This window comes from Halichoerus grypus, chromosome 8, assembly GCF_964656455.1.
Source record: "Halichoerus grypus chromosome 8, mHalGry1.hap1.1, whole genome shotgun sequence".
Classification (NCBI taxonomy): domain Eukaryota; kingdom Metazoa; phylum Chordata; class Mammalia; order Carnivora; family Phocidae; genus Halichoerus; species Halichoerus grypus.
In genome coordinates, this window is record NC_135719.1 from 71,213,664 (window position 1) to 71,233,476 (window position 19,813).

General features: G+C 48.1%; 1 long non-coding RNA gene across 1 annotated transcript; it reads left to right on the forward strand.

The window, feature by feature from the left end:
• Positions 1 to 1,837: 1,837 nt before the first annotated feature.
• On the forward strand, positions 1,838 to 17,640 carry LOC144382765 (uncharacterized). The gene is made up of 2 exons (XR_013450154.1): positions 1,838 to 2,014; positions 17,435 to 17,640. It is a non-coding gene; the product is annotated as an uncharacterized LOC144382765 (long non-coding RNA).
• Positions 17,641 to 19,813: the final 2,173 nt, after the last annotated feature.

Consider the following 19,813-nt stretch of genomic DNA (forward strand, 5'->3'; position numbering starts at 1 on the left):
AAACTATTGAGCAACACAGGCTGAGTCGCAGCTGAAGTTTCTCTCTAGTATGTGTCCACTTCCTCTTCATTCCCCACTCTCTCCACTGACTTCCTGTACCCAGAGCTCAGCCCTTTAGACCTCCGTGTCGGCCCACTAAAACTTGCCTGTCCTGTGTGCTGTTCTCTCTCACCTAGCTATCACATTGAAAACAGGAACTAAGTCACACTGAGATGTTAATAGCAGTTAATGCTTTACTGCAGTATTTTCCACATGATGTTCTAAGATGTTAGCAGATGTTACAGGGGAATAAAAGGTGTGGTTTTCAAATAAGTTTCTGAAATGCTGACTTACATGGGTATCTTCACTGAAAGGCTCCCTCGAGCCTTTAATATGCCAACGTGCACTTTGAATCTCTAAGGGAAGGTACCCCTTCCCTTTTAGTTTTCTATTGCTGCTGCAACAAAATACCATAAACTTAGTAGCTTAAAACAACACAGATTTATAATCTTACAATTTGACAGGTCAGAAGTTTGCCTCGAGCCTCACTGGGTTAAACAAGGTGCTGATAGGACTGTGTTTCTGGAAGCCCTTTGGGAGAATTTGTTTCCTTTTTTCCAATTTTTAGAGGCATTCACAAGTATTCCTTCACTGGTGGCCCCCTTCCGACATCTTCAAAGCCAGCAACACGCATCTGTCTGATTTGGCTTCTGTATTACCATGTCTCTTTCTCTGACCATAGTCAGGAAAATCTCTCTGCTTTTAAAGGCTCATGTAATTATATTGGACCCATCCAGATAATCCAGGCTAACCTTTCTATCTCAAAGTCCTGAATGTTAATCACATCTGCCAAGTCCCTTTTGCCACAGGTTCCATGGATTAGGACGTGGACATCTTTAGGGGCCACGATTCCGCCTATCGCGGGGGGTGCTAAAACATGTTGGTGTCTCTGAACTCATTTGGCCACGCTTTCCGCACATCTTTCAGAACAGACTTTGGGCTCTTTGTATTTTAACAGTCAGCCCCAGGAGAAGAAAATTCATAAAGGAATAAATCTTAATGGTAGAATTTCAGGCACAGTGGCGACTGGTAGCAGTTGGGGACTAGCAAGCCCTGCGTTTTTACACATTTGCTTTACATGCAAAGCCATACTTAATCTGCATTAGTGGCTGTTAGAGGGATTTAGTTGTCAGGAAATCTATGACCTCTTGCTTGGTCTTGTGGAGATGTGTGTGTTCTTGATTATCAAAGGTTGATTTCCCCCAATTTTGCCTTCGTGGATTATATGAAATCCTACTTTAGCAGGCTAACCACTGCAAAGATGAAAACCTCTGGGTCTCCCCAGGGAACACTTGGATGGCCTGATTGTTTACTGTGTAACCACAAGAGGAAGGAGGGACTATCTGGGGGTGGGAGGAAGGTCAAGAGAGACTGAATGGGGGTGTGTATCTTCAGGGCCTGAAGGAGACCACATCTGGGAAAGCAGAATCACCCTGCTGGCCTTTACCCCAGCAACAGATCAGCCAATCAGGGCAGGAGCTGCATCTTGTCTTTACCAGTGATGAGGTGTCTTGAGGTAGAAGAACCAATGAGAAGGAAGCATAATAATCCAAACCATCTTGTGTTTGCAGGAGGAAGGGAGGTGAAGGGTGAAAAGATGCGTTAGCCCAGGGCTGGGGACTACTGGCAGCTACCCAGTTGCATCTCACAGTAGCTGTTGCTGACAGGGGATTAGGGAATGCTCCAAGGAGCTGGGCTTCTCTCTCTTCAATTCCATGGAAACTCTTTTCTGAACTATGTTTCTGCTTTTCTGCAGAACTACCCTACTTTTCATGGGTCTTCTCAAACCATTGGAAATTGCCTGACCCAGAATCTCCATACTGATATATGCAAAAAATATACATGCTGAACAAGGCAATACCAGGTATCAACTTTTCTTCAACTGGCAGAAAAAACAACAGCAACAACAAAAGGTCGGAATGGACCACAAGCTGAGAACTGGAGCAATCATATGGCAGGGCTGTTGAGAAATGGGGTAAGATGCAATGCTCAATAAACTATGTAGCTAATAGGAAGTACACATTTGGGCTGTTTTGCCCTGCCATTATCCTGATCAGAGTTTTGTGCTCCAGGAAGGCCTGGGAGAGCACTGGGGGGCTACTCCGTGTCTGGACATCAGCACCCTCCCAGCAGGCTCCAGCAGAGGTGAAATATCCTCCAGTGGCCTCAGAGGTAGAGCCATCAACCAGGGAACTGAAGCAGGAAAGGAAGAGCGTGGCAGATGCTGGGCAGTAACTGCGGGGATGACTCGTTGATGAGCCCAAGAGCTCTGGAAGATACCCAGACCACCTAGGGGAGGCTGTGAAAGGGGGGCTGAATCAGGACCACATACTTAGCTGTACAAATTATGCCATGCCCAAGAGCACCCATCCAGAGGCACAGATGGGACACTTTTTCCTGCTTTGCTCACTCAGAGGAGGCACTTCTAAAAGTTCTTCTGCTCAGAGGGGCCTCCTTTTTCTAAGTCACGGAAAGCACCGTGTCTGCTCCCTGTGGCCCTGGGCCTAGCGGATTTTATGGAGGAGCCAGTGGAGTCTTCCTCACTTGCGTTCATGTAGCTCCACAGCAGTGAGGCCTGTCTATCCTTATGGGAGGGGGTGGTGATCCCATGATAGGTGAACAACAGTTGGGATGGTTCTTGGCAGAGCCACGCAATGTGGGGAAGCTGGCAGGAGGATGGCGTGGCTGGGGGTGGGTACGTTGGTGCTCCCAGTGCTTCTCTGCCACTCAGGCTTCCTTGTTCCCTCTCCCAGATGTTGTCTCCGGGGCCTGGTGCAGACTGTAGGAAGTTCGCTTCTGACATTCTGAGAGGCCCAGCCATGGGAGGCATTCCTGGGCTCTGCATGGCTCTTCCAAGGAAAGGCCAGAGGTCAGGGGACCACAGGCTGGAAGAGGATGGGATGTTGGGAAACAACTTAGTTTGGCTGGATGTGGGAGCCAACATGGAGCTGTCTGGATCGCACCGTGAGAAGTTGACCGTGGCTAGAGTGGGATGATTCAGAGAGGAGTTAAGTGAGGTGAGAAGCTATTTGGCCTCTGTTCCAACTCTACCCTCCTCCCTCCCAGCTTTTTTTTTCCCCCTGTCTGAAGGTGTGGGTCCTCCCCAGGATTGGCCAACATTCTTCCTTTCTTAAAACAATTCTGAGTCTGAGGGCCAATGGGAGACCTAAATTTGGGAACCTTCTCGAGCAACATTAGAGGAATTCTTCCCATTTCAGAATCTGAGGCTCACTGCTGGGCTTGAACTTGCCAGTGATGCGAATCCCAGTCTCTTGAGCCAGGACAGAACCACACAAGCTTCCCTTCTCCCACAGAGGTCTTCGGGACGCGTTGCCTCTAGGAAGTTTGAATGCCTTTCTTCCAACACAGGCTCCCAAACTGAAGCAGGGAGAAGAGAGTCCAGAGACAGGCAAAGTGAGAAAAACATCTTCCCCTAAGAGCCGAAAGACAGAAGTGGATTGACCTGATCCTGTTTCTGAGTTTCCATCCAGGCCCCCTTGGAGGAGTTAGGGAAGGCGGTGGGCATCCTGAGAGCAGGGACAGGGAGCCAGGCTAGCTGCAGTCCCTGTGTTTTCACCAGGGGAGCGGTGGCATTTGAGAGGCTGGCTTCTGCCGGGGGGGCGGGGGAGAATGTTTGCCAGGGCCAGACAGGCAGTGGACAGCATTAGCCACGGGGCTGTCGTGGGGCAGACCCCACCACCCAGACAGGTCTGAGAGAGGTTTATCCCTCCAATCTATGGGCTGCCGTTTCCTCCACAACTGCAAACGAAGAGATTGGATCTGCTGGCTCCTCTCAGCAGCCAAAGGCTCTGCCCCCCACCGCTCTCCTGAGCCCCCCCGGCAAGAATGGGTAAGAGCCACAAGGGGGGATGTGGCAGCTCTCACTGCTCATCAGATCCTCAGGACCTGGCCCGAGGCAGGTGCTCAATAAGCACCGGTTCACTGAGTGACTGACAGAAATGAAGAAAAGAGAATAGTGAATGTGTGACACTGTTGCTCCCAAGAGGGGTCTCGGAAAATGCCTAGCAGTTATTCGAAGGAAAGGAAGGGCTTTCTAGCCAGAAGGAACCACACGTCTAACACAGGTTGGCAAGAGAGTAAGTGTTCTGGATGGTCTGTGGGGCTGCAGGGAATCATAATGGTGGAAGCTTGGGGTCGGTGGGGGGGGATCTGGCCAGGGAGGCCCCAGACTTGCTGTGCCTGGCCAACAGAAAGGTTGGAGGGCAAGCTCAGCTCCTTCTGCTCCCAGTGTAGGGTGGTGTCCAGCTGCAGCCTGGAAGCTGGGTCTCTCCCCCGTGGGTTCTCAAGTTTCCCAGCTATGCATGGAGCCACCTATCTTCTTGGCTGGGGGAAATCCTGAAGACTATCCCAGGTGAGAAGGGGACAGGGCACAGAATGGGTACCTCCCCCGTCCCACCTGGATGCATTCCCTTCCACACCTCAGACACACCTCTCAGATGCCAAGCTGTTTTCACTCATTTGCTTTATCCCAATGAGGCCATCCATCAAGGCTGCCAGGACCAGGGGGAACTGCCCCAGCTGGTCTAACTGGTTGGGCGGCAGCTCAGAGCTCCTGTCTCTCCCAGAGGGCTCCCTGCTCCCCTTGCTGTGCCCAGCTCTGACGCATTCCCGTTGGCCCCAGGGGACCAGTGCTCATCCCTTGGCACCATAGCCCTCCCACCTTGAGGATGTGATGAAGGGCACGGGGCTGTTTTCACTTTTGCATCTTTCCTTGCCTCCTGGACGTGTCTGCAGACTGAGGCAGCCCTACCGTCAGACAAAGTGCTCTCTCTTGGGGACTGGGGAGCGAGCGCTGTGGGCATTTAATAGGGATGGGACAGGGATGTCCTGCAAAGCGAAGGACAACCCCACACAACAGTAGGATTGTCCCACCCAAAATGGCAGTAACTTCCCCCACTGAGGAACGCTGTGTCTGGGCCCACTTTATTCAGAGAAGCAGAATTTGTGTAATCTCTGCAGCAGAGCTTCTCAAACTTCATGAATCGCCTGGGGATCTTGTTGAAATGCAGATCCCGATTCAGCAGGACCGGGGTGGGGCCTGAGATTCTGCATTTCTGATGAGCTCCCAGGTGTGCAGGTTGCTGCTTCAGGACCACACTGTGTCTCGCGAGGCGGACGGCACAAATGTACATGCATGGGTGTTCCTTTAGGTCATTTGAACTGCAGAATTTGTTCGACTGGATATTGCCAAATATTTGCTCAGATTGGTGGCTTTCAAGCAGGAGTGGTTTTTGTCTCCTCCCCAGGAGACATTTTTGACTGTCACAACTGGGGGGGGGGCAGGGACAGGGCTGCTCCTGGCATCTGGTGGGCAGAGGTACACCGTTAGACATCCTACGGCAGACAGGACAGCCACTCACAAGGAAGGATCCAGCCCAAAGGGTCGGTAGTGCCAGGGTTGAGAAACACTGGCTTAGATAAAATTTTAAAACAATGTGAAATATATGTGTGTGCCGTGTGACTTCACTGCAAGTGGGTGACCCTGGCCACATTGCCGTGAACACATGTCATTGCCTGAAGCTCAGGCCTCTCTGAGCGTGAACGTATCCAGCCAGTTAGAAATCAGAAGGACTGGGTGTGCTCCCAGAGAATAAACTCTGGTAGTGGTTGTGATACTTTATAAGCCTTGGAGATCAAATTTTAGAAAATCAAGGGTGGGTAGTGGGATGGCAGGGAGAGGGATAGGACATAGGAGGAACTCATAGGTAGATATGAGTCTGTCCATATTTTAGTTCTAGCCCTGGGTGTTCATGGGTGCTTTTTATATTGTTTTGAAATAAATAATTAACTAAACACAAATAACCACAAAGGTGGGCCATGCCTGGATCAAAGAAGAGAGAGGGCTATAGACCAAGGACTGCGATTAATCCAATGTACCTGGGGTTAAAAGAAAGAAAGAAAAAGTGAATCACTTAGGGTGAGTGACTAATAATAAAGTAATGCCATTGTACTTAGAGCAAAAATATCTGTGAGGGGGAGAGAACATGACAGGTTATGCAAAAAGACAAAAGTAGGTGCCCTGGGAAGAATGCCACTTGCCTCGGGTCTGACTCTGTGCAGAGTCCTAGTGGAGGGGGGGATCTGGAAAGCATGGAGGACAGGGTCTTTCCTCTTCTGTTCAGCTTCAGCCTTGCAAGGACCCTGAGGACCATCCCCTGGAGTGTCACAGCAGAAGGCCAATGGCTCTGGGCAGCATCTTGACAAGCTGCTGCCCAGAGGGACCTCCCATCAGGCCGCTAGCCAGGATGTTGGCCCCATCCCTGCCCCTCTGTCCCTCTGTGATCCACAGCCTGGCTCCTTGTGCTCAACTATTCTGCTAGACACACAGGAACAACTGATGATTTCTCTGGTGGCTTTCTGTGTCCCCACAATTCCCCACTGTCTCTATGTCCCCTCTATTCCAGTTATCCAGGCTCCTTGCCCCCTCGCTATTTCTCACAGAATCTCAACTGTCCCAGAGTACCTGGACAGTATACTTGGTTTCAGACTTTCTTTCCTATCCATGTCAAAACTTACCTCTCCTGTGTGCCCCTTCCCCAGACACTTTTTTCTGAGGGTGGCTAATCGTAAACACCAGAGAATTTTCCTCAGTAATGCCAACGGGTTTTTTCTTATGATAACCTCCACCTGTGGTGTCTGTGCATTCTGATGGGAGATATCTAGACAGCTAATGTGTCGATCCAGAGAAATAAGTCCAGAGGTGTTCCTTCGTCTGTGGTGCGAGTTAAGAATCACCGAATGTCAGAATGAGAAGAGGTCTTGGAGATCTTCCAGTGCAGCTCCTCAGGTGACAAGCCAGGAACCAAGGTTCAGAGAACTTCTTTGCCCAAGGTCACATGGCGTCCTGGGGGAAAGACTGAGAGCACCACCCCACTCCCACTCCTCTATTTTAGTCCGTCACTTAGTCATTCAGCCAACAAAGCTTTATGGAGCGTTTGCTATTGCATGCCAGGTACTAACTGGGCAGTGGGGTCACAAATAAGATGAGATTCTCATCCCAAGTCATCCCCCGTTGAGTGGGTGAAGACAGCCAGGTGGGAAAGAAAACTGCAGTACGTATGATGGGGTCGTACTTCCACAGAAGTATCGTGTGCAGCTTGGCCACATGGAGGCGGGGAAAAGCTTTGAGGCAGCTGTGGAGAACTTTCCAAAGCAGTTTTCTGACTGTGTCTAGGGTTTCTCCCCATGACACTGAAGGGGGAAATGGGGCCCCAGGCCGTATTAGGGACAGTGGGTTTTTAACTCCTTTCCATCCCCATCCTCACCTTTAACTGCAGACACTACTGTGGGCCAGCTTGTCTCAGTTACCTGTTCACAGTCACCTTGGGCCCATGGGCATCCCAGGCCAAGTTAACTTCACGGCAGCCATCGTATTCATGGCTTACCCAACACCAATGCCTCCTGCTCTCCCTTGCTAACAAGATCATTTCCTGTGATGATGATGTGCCCTGCCCCAAGCAGTGGCTCACAATTTTCTCAACCCAGTCATGACAATTCCTTTCCCCAGTCTCTCGCTTCCCTTGCATCTGAGAGTGGCCATTTGATCCAGTTGTGACCCAAACAGAAGTCTAGAGAGGATAGAGGTGGTAGAGACACAGTTGGCCTGGCCCTTCTGCCCTGCTTCCTAACTTGGAGATAGACGTGATGTCTGGATCTGGGCAGCCTCTTTTGACCATGAAGTGAAAGCAGGAAGATAAGAGCCAATATGCTAAGGGAAAGCAGAATGGAAAGGCAGGAAGAGCCTGGCTGTGTGACAGCATCATACACAGTTTTTCCTGGGAGGGAAAACAGTTCTAAGGAAAAGCAGTCATCAAGGGGAAGCTGATGAATATGCCATTCCAAAAAAAAAAAAAAAAAAAAAAAATCCACCATATTATCACATCTCATGATCATCAGCCAGCTCCCCAAAATTCTAACCTTACCATGGTTGCCAGGAAGCTGAAGGTGAATGAAGAGCTGATTGTTGAGTTTCACCAGTTATTTGTTCTCAAGAATGTGAATCACAAATGGATTTGCACTAGTGATATTTTTAGAGTGGCTTCGTATAATTTTCATTGAATACTTTGTATATTGACTCTTCACCCTGTTAACAGCTTGGTTTGACTTAAGAAAAATGTAAAGAACACACTGTTTTGTTTTGTTTTGTTTTCTTTTTGCTTTGGAGAGGTTAAATAAAGGAAAATGGATGGTTTCATTAAAAAAGAAAAAAAAATATGGTCTCACCAACCTGGAACTGCTACCCCCAGACTTCTCATTATGTGAAAAAAAAATTACCCTGTCTTGTTTAAGCCACTGTTTGTCAGGCTTTCTGTTACTTGAAGCAAAATTCATTCCTAACAGAGACATCATCTGTTAATCAGTTGGGGTCCTAGCAAGAACCAGTGACACACTGTAAGTGAGACTTAACGGAGGGATAATTTACAATGGCAGGGACAGGATTAAAGGGGACCAATAAAGGATGGTGAAGTACTCAGGGACTAGCAATAGTGGGAAGCTGTTACCCCTCCTTCTGATGGGGTAAGGGTTGGAGTTGTTCCTGGAACCCATCGAGAATTACAACAATGAGAGAGCCTGACAGGAGATGTGGCTGAAGAGAGAAGGACACAGCCACTGACAAGCAGGACACCATTGAAGAATAAATACTCCACCATCTCTCTCTTCCCATCTCATGACCCCCTAACTCGGGCCTCCCAATAGCCAAACCAACTGGCAGGCAGAGGGCAAGAGCACTGGTGGCTACAAGCCCTCTAGGACACTAGCGGGAAAAGAGTAGAGAGAGAATGAGATGGGGCAAGTGGGCCATATGGAACATGTCATCCAATGCAGGTTTGTTTGGGGTTTTTTCCAATTTTTCCATTTTATTTTATTTTTTAAAGATTTATTTATTTATTTATTTGAGAAAGAGGGTGTGTGCGAGCAAAGGGAGGGGCAGAGGGAGAGGGAGAGAGACAAGCAGACTCCCTGCTGAGTGCAGAGCCCGCTGTGGCTTGATCCCACTACCCTGAGATCACGACATGAACTGAAAGCAAGTTGGCCGCTTACCTGACTGAGCCACCCAGGTGCCCCAAGATTTTATTTTTAAGCACCCAGCATGGGGCTCAAACTCACAACCTGGAAATCAAGAGTCGAATGCTCTACCGACTGAGCCAGCCAGGTGCCCCTCCAACGCGGGTTTGTGATTTACTCCCTCGTTGTGGGATAATGCTATTGAAAACAAAGAGTTTGCTTTGTAAGCTGCCGGTGGTAGCCCTGGTAGAGCCGTCTCCTCCTGACCACCCACACTGATAATGAGAGGTACATTGGGTCACCAGGTAGCCCTTATTTGACTTGGCGGCCGGGAAGTTAGATGTGAAATGTTGCATGCAGCTACAATAATTTCCTTCAATGCACATTTTCTGGAAAAACTGTCACCCATTTTTATGATATGCCTCTGATTTCTTTATCCTTGCTTGCATGCTTCTATCATTTATTTGTCATTGACCGTAAGTTGTCTCAAATTATTATCTTTTTTAAGATTTTATTTATTTATTTGACACAGAGAGACACAGCTAGAGAGAACACAAGCAGGGGGAGTGGGAGAGGGAGAAGCAAGCTTCCCGAGGAGCAGGGATCCCGATGCGGGGCTCGATCCCAGGACCCTGGGATCGTGACCTGAGCCAAAGGCAGGCGCTTAACAGCTGAGCCACCCAGGCGCCCCTCAAATTATTTTTGGAAAGAAGTGGAGTGTGAACAAGAAGTCTTAACATACTTCTATCAGCCGGGATTAGGTTTGGTTGTGGGTGACAGTCAAAATAAGCACGGTTTGAACAAGATAGAGGCTCTTGCTCTCTTAAATGCCTGCCTGCGGGTAGGCATGGTGGCTCTGTGCCACAGAGTTCTCAGGGGCACAGCCATCAGGGGGCTTGGCCGCTCGGCCCTCTGGTTAATCATTTGCCAGGAGTGGGGCCCGGGCAAGTGAAGGGCCCTTGGGCTGAGCAGAGATGCCGGCCCCAGGCCTCAGCCCCTTAGCTAACCCTAACCCTGTTACCTCCGGCTCCACCACACTTGCTGTAGAGAAGTCCCCCCTGAGGCCCAGGAACCCTCTGGACACCTGCGCTCCAGCAACGTTTGGGGCTTGGATGGATTTTGCCTCCTACCTTGGGGAAGAGCATGTGATAGTGGAGAAAGGGAAGAGAGAGTTGAATCAGGGTCCCCATCAGCCGCCATGGAAGGAGAAAAATATGGCTCCTTCAGAGGCAAAGGTCCAGCCCGGGCCCCACAGGAAGGCAAGTCTGGCCTGTCATTCCTTGGAATGTGACATCCTCAGAGGACTATAGCTGAATTGTGCTGGAGCCAGTCCCCACGTATAAGAAGTCAACCTACAATGATACAAGTAGTCAATGAGTAGTGTGGTTGTAGTTTTAATTATCATTAATGAATCACCTTGCCTTGGTGCAGTGTCCTGGCTTCCTGGTTTCTCCACTGTAGAGCCCCTGCTGTCTCCCTGGCCCACCCAGGAGGGGAAAGTCTAATACCATGCTGCAACTATCCAGGACGTGTGTGCCCTGTCCCAAGCCCGGCTCCTCCCCAGCAAGCGGCTTTGAGTCTGCTTTGGGACAGGCCTGGCTGGGGCTTGGTGTTGTCTTCCACCTTGGATCAGCCCCAGAGTGCTTCCTGGCCCTCTCTCTACCCTTCTGGAGCTGTCTGGAGGCCAGGCTGAGCCTCCCAGGCTCCCCACAGAGTCCCAAGCCCAGACCCCTACTCCTTCCGGTGCTGGGTACTAGTGGTGTGTCCAGAACAATCAGGGTGGTGCAGGGGCAGAGAAGGAAGGCCCCATGGGGCCAGGGCGGGGGCTCAGGAACCCCACCCTTCAGCCTTTGCCGTCAGAGACTAGGAGCTGTACCAGGTGACCACAGAAATTGGTGTCTAAAACAGTAGTCACGATGGGTAGTGAAAGGGGTTCTTTTTTTTTTTTTTAAAGATTTTATTTATTTATTTGAGAGAGAATGAGATAGAGAGAGAGCATGAGAAGGGGGAGGGTCAGAGGGAGAAGCAGACTCCCTGCTGAGCAGGGAGCCCGATGCGGGACTCGATCCCGGGACTCCAGGATCATGATCTGAGCCGAAGGCAGTCGCTTAACCAACTGAGCCACCCAGGTGCCCCGAAAGGAGTTCTTTTAATAATTTTGCTCACATAGCAGTCATGTATTATGTGCTAGGACTGTCCTAGGCAAATCTGGACACAGCCTTCCTAACTTTGGGCGTGGTATCAATCAGACCCCCCCCCCCACCCCCAACACTGGCCCTCTATCCTGCTGTGTTAACAGTCAAGGTTAACTGCCACTGTTGTCAGCAGCCAAGTGGTGGGCCTTCCTGCTTATTCTGCCTCTTGGGGCTGAATCACCAAGCATGCAGTCCTGCCAACTGGCCCCTGATGATGGTTCCAAAGCTGACAAACCAGCCCTCCTCCCCCCTGACCCTCCACCCTGTGCAAAGGACGGGCCTCTTTTCTCTTCATTCCTCACGCTTTGCTGAGGGGCCCAGGGGGGATTCTATGGGAACTGTGGAGCCATCTTCATGGGGGGAATCTCAGCTCCAGGGAAAGGGAAGAACCATGGACTATTCCAGAAAGTACTTGGCCTAGTTGTGAGTTTGGTGTTAAAGGGAAGGTATTGGGCCTGAGGAAGGAACTTCCAGCTCTAAAATCCCACGATTCTATCTATGATGGTTCCTGCCCTGCACAGATGAGCCTGAGTGATGAGCCTGACAGTGGACTTAGCCCTGCATCACCACGGCGGATATTAAACTTAAGGTTGTACCAAAATCTGCACCCCTCGAAACAGGCCCTATGTGAAAGAAGCAAGCAGGGCTCCATGCTTAGAAATGACAAGAATTCAGGACCAACCCACAATGAGTTATACTCTCTCCGGCTGCCTGTCCTCTCTGCTTGCATCTCCCTTTACAAGAAGGGTCCACTCCTGGGTCCTCATAACCTCCTTCTGTTGTACTTCTCACTCCTCTCCTGGAAGCTCCCCACAGCGAATCCTGGGCCCTCTTTACCTATGGGAAAACATCCACACTGGCCATGTCATGATGGTGGTCTCTTCCCGTCCAGCAATTTCCATCAGAGTGGACAGAAGTGAGGACCCCAACAGCATATTCACCTGGGTCATACAGAAGTTGGTTTCATCCATACTCCCCCAAGTTTTTGCGTACCCCCAGCTCTCTCTCTCGCCAAATGCCCTTAGACATTAAATCTGTCTGGTGGCTTGAGGTTTGCCGTCTACCATAATCTTGCACTTTTGGATTGAAACCAAGGAAATCATCGCTCTGCTGTCCTTTCTGCTGTGCTTCTCTTATGGCACTTCTCTCCCTCTCTCTCATGCTATATTGTCTGGATTTTAAGTAAAGTGAGGGCAGGAGCCTTGTCTTTTTCATCTTTGAATCTTCTGCAGCCTTACTAATCAGAGTGTGGTTTGCATTATAATAAGAAGTCCAGGGAATTCAGTAAGGTGTGAGCCGCACTGTCCTAGGCATCCAGCACAGCACTCTGGAAATGGTGGCTTGAGCCAGGAGGTGGGCATGTATATGTATGGATGGCTAGAGGCAATGCACTTTTGAAATGACATGTTTTGTGGGTCTGTTTTACCGTCCCAGTTAAACCATAAGCTCTTCAGGGTGGGGACTATGTGGATTCCACACATTTCTCCCAGCTCATATTCAGTTGCCATTGCCCAGGGAGGACAGGGCCTTGCATGTGGCCTTGGGAACCTCTTTGGCTCCAGTTACCTTGTCTTCTGCCTCTAATAGATGGCCAGCAGAGGAGGAGAGAGATACAGGTGACACGGGGGGCCAACAGCCCCCAGAGGTAGGGGACCTCAGTACACGGAAGAGTGTTTATGATAATAATTTATAGAGATGGTAGCTCCTTCTCCTCTCTCTCCTAGTCTCTGTCCATCATCCACCTTCTCCTCTTTTACTCTCCAGCTCCCCTGGCTGCATGGTCAAGTCCTCAGTGACACCTGAACCCTTCATTACACATTCCACACTAGTTGTGGCTTTTTAGTAAATAAAAAGGGCTGTGATAAGGCATCTGGCACTTGGTTTTGTTACTGCTCTTGACAAGCTGCAGTGTTTGGGCAAAGGCCTTCCAGGCTCAAGCCAGGGAAGAGTAAGCACAGCCCAGATCTGGCATGCAAGGATAGACAATGGCCTTGAGGCCACGAAAAAGGAAAGTAGGAGTTGCTCTGGAGAGAAGGTACAAAATAAAATAAGATAGTCAGGGAAGGTCCCCTAAGAAAGTGACATTTCAGTAAAGACATAAAGGTTGTGAGGAAATAAGCCATGTGGATAGCTGTCTCCCATTTTGCTATGAATTTTTACTGGTCCCATATGTTCATTGTTTCTTTGTTCCTCCTTTTATGCTTGCTTCTGGATTGATTACTTGGTAGTATCCCATTTTGTTGCTTCTTTCACTTTGTAGCTAGATGTCTGTTTTATCTTTAATGATTGCTCTATGGATTACGATGTGCATCTTTAACTTCGTACAGTCTACTTTGGATCTACATTATATCACTTCACAAATAATGTGAGAAACTTATACTTCCATTCACCCTTTCCCATCCTTTGTCTATTACTATCATCTACTTTACTTCTGTGCATATTAAAAAAACTCCATAATACATGGTCATTACTTAGGTTTAAATACTCAGTTGTCAGGGCGCCTGGGTGGCTCAGTCGTTAAGCGTCTGCCTTTGGCTTAGGCCATGAGCCCAGGGTCCTGGGATCGAGCCCCGCATTGGGCTCTCTGCTCGGCGGGAAGCCTGCTTCTCCCTCTCCCACTCCCCCTGCTTGTGTTCCCTCTCTCGCTGTGTCTCTCTCTGTCAAAATAAATAAATAAAATCTTTAAAAAAAAGATTTAAAAATTGTCTTCTTAAATAAAGAAAATAATCTTTTCTATTTACCCACATATTTACCATTTCCAGTGCTTGTCATTCCTTCTGGTAGTTCTAAGTTTCCATCTGAGATCATTTCTCTTCAGCCTGAAGAATTTCCTTTAGTTTTTCTTGAAGTACAGGGTAGAAAACAGCAAGGAGGCTGATTTGGCTGGAGCAGAGTGAAAGAGGAGAGGAGGAGGAGATAGAATCTATGGGTAATCAGGAGTCAATTAGGCTCACTCTTGTAGGCCACTGCAGACTTTGGCTTTTAATTTGAGTGAGATGGGAAACAATTGGCTGGTTCTGAGCAGGGGAATGACACTATCTGGTCTGGGCGTTAATAGGATCGCTCTGGCTGCTGGGATGAGAAGAGACTATAAGGGACAAGAGACGCAACAGGGAGGCCGGTTTTTGCAACAATCCAGGCAAGGGATAATGGTGGCTTGGGGGGTGGCAGTGACGTAGTGAGAAGTGCCAAAATCTGGATACATTTTGAAGGCACAGCCAACGGGGTTTATGGACAGATTGGATGTGAAATTTGAGAAAAAGAGGAGTTGAGGATGACCCAAAAGTTTTGGCCTGAGAGACCAGAAGGATGGAGTGGCTGGTTGCAATGGGGAAGATTGAGGTGGAGCAGACTTGTGGGAAGTGTACCCTTTAGTCATCCAAACAGAGATGCTGAGTAGGCCTTTGGTCTGCAGTTCAGGGAAGAGAAATGGGCTGGGCTCATATATATATTTTTTTTTTTGGGGGGAGGTATAAGTGAATGAGTAAATGTGACACATCTTTGTTTCAACATAATAATAGCTAATGTTTATTGAGTGCTTACTCTGCCAGGCATTGGACATTATTCTTACATTCTTACTCATTCAATCCTCACAACAACCCTAATAGTTAGGTTCTATTATTATCATCCACAAAAGGGGGTGTATTAGTCAGTCTGCTAGGGCTGCTTTACAAAAGGGCTTAGACAACAGAAACTTCTTTTCTCATGCTTTTGGAGGTTGGAAGTCCAAGACCGAGGTGACAGTCAGGGAACTCACTGGCTGTCAGTTTGGTTCCTCCTGAGGCCTCTCGCCTTGGCTTGCAGATGGCTTTTTCTTTGTACACATACATCCCCAGTGTCTTACGTATGTCTTAATCCCCCTCTTTTTATAAGGACACCAGTCAGGTGGGATTAGAGACCACCCATATGACCTCATCTTAATTTAATTACCTCTTTCTACATACAGTCATATTCTGGGGTGCTGGGAGTTAGGGCCTCGACATAGGAATTTTGGGGTGGAAACAAGTCAGTTCATAACAGGAGGTATAGAGAGATTAGGCAATGTTTACAAGGTCATGCAGCTAGTAAATGTTGGAACTAGGATTTGAATTCAGCAGGTCTGAGTCATAGCCTACTTTCTCAACACAGTCTAAATAGTCTCCTGAGCAAAGCTATTCATACCTTGTTATAGTTTATTCTTCGCTTGTAATAGCATACTCTACGCTTTCCCAATCCTTTATCTGAACCCTCGGAGCCAGATACTACGGGTCACATGCCATGTATTTAGCTACCACCTTCAGTAGGATCTGGGCCAGCACTCCATAAGTAAATACTGATTTGGCAGAAAAATGTAGTGATAACCACCCAAAATGAGAGAAATCATGAATAGCTTCACATCATTTTAATAGGCTTTGATGCCTAATACGTTACACATGTGGCGATTTTAGTTTTTGTTTTGTTTTTTGTTCTTAGGTTTTGTTTTTGTTTTTGTTTTTTAGATTTTGGAGCTTTGGGATTTCAGATAAGAGATTATGGACATGCACCTAGAATTCTCTTCATTGTGGCTCTAACTGTCCTCCTTAGGTTTTATACTCTATTCACCAGTTGTACTTAATCACTCAGGAGCCACACTCCACTGAAGCAGTCTTTCCCACAATGGCCAACTAAACATGTGCTGTGTGAAGCCCCTTGCAGGAGAGGGGGATGGAGGGCAGTAAAGAAGGAGGTTGGGGCCCATGGCTTTGATCACAGGAGGAAAAGCCCATTGGTCCTTGGGAAGAGGTTGTGGCTGAATGTTACCCCAGAGAAGCTGGAGCACCTCCTATAGGGGAGGCCACAGCCCCTTTCTCCAATCAATAGCTGATTGTAACAGGGCCTTCTGGTTACCCCAAAAGGATTCCAACTGTGGACCTGCAGGCCTCAGGGCAAACTGTGGGAACCCAGAGGGAGAAGGACACTTTCCATAGCATTCCATATTGGCAGCTGCCCTCTTGGCCCAAGTGTGGACAATCCTGTGAAGAGAGAAGACCCCTACAGCAATGCCATGTGGGTGGCGCTGGCCTGAGGATCACATAGGATCTAGAGACCTTGCCCACAGGGCTCTGCCCTGGGGACACCAGGTAACTCAAAGGTTTAAAGGCACTGAGCTCCTTGAAAGTGAAATTTGGGCCCAGAGTTCAGAGCAGTCTAGACTTTCCTGTAACCCGGGGGAAGCACAGGCCCAGCTGTGGATACTGCCCTATGTGGTGTCCCCTCCCACTTCCTCCAGGCACTGCCTGGCTTCTGGGGCAGAGTTTTGAGTGACAGCCTATTAGATGCAGAGAGCCAGTAGAAATGCAGACTTTAGAACAATCTGTCTGGCTTTTCCAGGAGCCAGACTGCTCAGCAATGGCCAGAGAAGAAAGGGCTCTGCAGGTCTGGGAGGACAGTGTGAAACTTCAAAGGGTGTGCTGTAAAGGCTGGTGTCCTAGATCAGGGCCAGATTCTCCCACACTCCCAAGTCTGCGCCTCTGCCTGCCTCCCTGGAGATTTCCTTACAAGGCTCCATGCTGCCGGCATGCTCCTGCATGTCTGCCCCACTGTGGCTGCCCTGAAGATTCTCCTGGGGGGTGGCCACTGCCTACGGGGTGCCCCCTCTTCCCACACTGGCAAGCTCTCTGCAGCCTGAGGACCTTATGGGGCTCAGGCCTGCCTTAACTCTGGCTCTCAGGAGGGAGTCACTGAGCCACGGCTTCCCCTGGATCTGAAGGGAGAAGAAGGAAGGGCAGTTGGATCTGGATCTGGAGGGGAGAAGAGGGGAGAAAGTTGGGAGAGCAGAGATCAAGGACACTAGGTCTCTGTTGCACTGGGCTTCTGGTCTTCCCCGGAGCAGAGCCAGCAGCATGGTCTGCCCTGTGGTCATGTCACCTGTTTCCCACAGGCCAGTTTTTAATATTGGGGTTGATTGCAATCACCACTGGGCACCGTAATTAATTCATTGAGTATGTTTGCTTCTATGTGTATGCAAATGTATGCAAGTAGATTTGTGGGAATCCCAAGAGTCCTGGTGTTATTTTTGTTCAGATTCCCAGGCTGGGAATGTGGGGTTCATGTGGGTATTCGTGTGGGCTGGGGACATTTAAAAGATGGGACCATTTCCTTTTTTAAAGAAAACAGCTCATTTTCCCTCTACTTCCTTTTCTTCTTTCTTTTAGAAATTCAGCCCTAGACTCCGTGAGAGAATGGAGAAATGTGAACCCAAACCCAAAAATGAAAGCCCAGAAGAAAGGCCCAACCCCTCATGGGAATGGGTCCAGCCTGCGAGGCACTGTCTCCCCCGTGAAGAAACAGGATCACAAGACTGTCATATTATTTTTTACATTAATAATTCTAGAATTCAAATAAACTTTATGTTCTGTTACTTGAAGTTCTAAGTTATGTACTGGGAATGTAGATTATAATTGAAAGCGGGTTAAACCACAAGTTTGCTGCAGCCCCAGCTGGGGAATTATCAGAGAAATATTTAACATGTAAATCTTACTCTGTTCTTAATTAGTAATAGCTCTGGAAGACACAGACACTGAGTCACAGGGACACTGGTGGTTCTCGGGGGGGTCACAGAGGAGACTCGGACAGCTGACCGATTATGCCCCTGTCACCCCTTCCCTTTTCTGGGAAAAGGAAGGGAAACAAACATTTCCTGAGCATCTATGTGGTTGGCAACATGCTAAGGACTTGCATGTTTGTCATCTTGTTTAATCCCCATTTTTTATAAACAGATGAAGAAACTGGGACTCTAACAAGTTAAGTAATTTACAAGGGGCACAGCAGGATTTCTGTGTCTAAGGATTCCAAACCTCACCCTTCTTTCACTACTAGCTACTTCCCTAAAACAGCCTATGGCAAAGGAAGCTTCTGCTTTACCAGCAAGCCCAACTAAGGAGCCTGGTGGCTATTCTCCCTAACTGCAGGCAAGGTTAGAGGTGAAAATCTATTGCTTCCGGAGGCCTCATTTTTACAACCACTTATATAGGATGGCGCATAGGCCCTAGGTTACCCTGGCTTCCATTTTACTTCCATATTTTGTTAAACTGCTGGATCAAGGACCACACTTTGAAAACCACTCTTCTAGAGAGAGTCTTAAGGCAAAAGCAACCGTTAATAATAACTACTACCGGGACACCTGGGTGGCTCAGTTGTTAAACGTCTGCCTTCGGCTCAGGTCATGGTCCCAGGGTCCTGGGATCGAGCCCCACATCGGGCTCCTTGCTCTGCGGGAAGCCTGCTTCTCCCTCTCCCACTCCTTCTGCTTGTGTTCCTGCTCTCGCTGTGTCTCTCTGTCAAATAAATAAATAAAATCTTAAAAAATAATAATAACTACTAGCATTTATCAAGTACTTACTATGTGTCGGGCACTTTGGTGTCAAGCATTTATATGCTACAGTTTCATTTATTCCCATACTAATCTTATTCTGTATGATAAGACTTTTAGGTAAATTATATGCTGTTTTTATAATGCTACAGTTATTTTGTATGTGCTAGGTTTGATTCCCCAACTAGAACATGCACATTCTGAAAATTTGGCCAATGTTTTTTCATTCTTTTTTTAAACATATATTTTTTTAAGATTTTATTTATTTATTTGAGAGAGAAAGAGACAGAGAAAGAGAGAACGTGCATGAGTCGGAGGGAGGGGCAGAGGGAGAAGCTGACTTCCTGCAGAGCAGGGAGCCCTACTAGGGGTTCCATCCCAGGACCCTGAGATCATGACCTGAGCCAAAGGCAGATAGATGCTCAACCAACTGAGCTACCCAGGCACCCCTGTTTTTTTCACTCTTTTTCTGGACCTTCTTTCTTATCCTGTGGTTGTCACACAGTGCTGAACACATAGTAATAGTTATGATTTGTTGAGCATCTACTATGTATCAAAGCACTCTACTAGGTGATTTTTATAGTTTATCGCAATTTCTACTCCCCAAAAACCACATGAAGAGGGTACTATAATTATTTCCACTGGACAGATACTCTAAGTAAGTTCAGAGAAATTAATTTACTATTCCCAAATCACCAGTAGGTGCCAATGCTGGGATTTGAATCCCCATTTGTCTGAGTCCGAAACCCAGTTCTTATCCTGTTATTCTGGCTTCTTAACTGATTCACAGCATTATGTCTGGCCATCTAATTAAATCCCCAAGAAGCGCTGGCTCCTTTTTCAATGCCCCCTGGGTGTGAATGGAGCTGAGAGGTGTTTGCAGGGGTGTGGGGGAGGTATCTTGATGACTTGGGGATGCTGGCTAGAATGGAGGGAAGGGTGCTAACCAAGACCCCTTGGCCTCCGCAGCTTTTATTTCCCCGAACCACAATACCTGGCACATAGTTGATGCACAATAAATATTAATTTAATTTAATTTGTTATTTAAAAATAATTTATTTTGCTATTTAATATATAAATAACACTGATTCCCTGTACCTTATAGCACTGGGTCATATACTGTTTTGCATTATTGTCCTCTATTCCTTCTTCTGTGTTAATTGTACCTCCTCAAAAGACTACAAAACAACAAAAGATCAGCAAACTGACATTAGGAACACAC